Source organism: Penaeus monodon, chromosome 22 (assembly GCF_015228065.2).
Source record: "Penaeus monodon isolate SGIC_2016 chromosome 22, NSTDA_Pmon_1, whole genome shotgun sequence".
NCBI classification, from domain to species: domain Eukaryota; kingdom Metazoa; phylum Arthropoda; class Malacostraca; order Decapoda; family Penaeidae; genus Penaeus; species Penaeus monodon.
Window position 1 is genome coordinate 8,385,858 of NC_051407.1, and position 456 is coordinate 8,386,313.

Here is a 456-nt window from a genome sequence, read left to right on the forward strand (position 1 = left end):
GAAGTGTCAAGAAAAACAATGTGATTCATAGCACACTCACTCTCCGTGCATGTACAGTATATATACACTTTACTCTGATAAACCCTTCAGAGCGTAACGATGGTGAAGAAAGGTAAGGAACGATCAGAGACAGAGCATACATACGCGAAATTAGATTTCATGTTATTCATAAAAAAGGGAGGATTTTTTCCTAGTTATTTGTTCACTTATTTATTCATTTACTGTTGTTGTATTACCGACGGTGCAGTTATATACTTTTAGATTTATCGTGAAATAAATTACAGTTGATTTATTTACATATCTTAACAAGTACCAGTTTTAACGTCTTATTATTAATTATCTTTTTCCCAAAGTAATTCTGGTGATTCTGTTGGTGGTACTCACCGTGGCTTTGCAAGTAGAATCAAAGCCTGCCCGTAAGTAAAAGTTATCTCCTATATCACTGTTTGATAGGAA

General features: G+C 34.0%; 1 long non-coding RNA gene across 1 annotated transcript in view; it reads left to right on the plus strand.

Moving 5' to 3' along the window:
• Positions 1-41: 41 nt before the first annotated feature.
• The window catches only part of LOC119586912, a 1,459-nt gene continuing 1,044 nt past the window's right edge, over positions 42-456 (plus strand). Inside the window, exons 1-2 of the long non-coding RNA XR_005229978.1 lie at positions 42-112; positions 354-416. This is a non-coding gene — a long non-coding RNA (uncharacterized LOC119586912). The remainder of the gene's footprint in view (positions 113-353; positions 417-456) is intronic.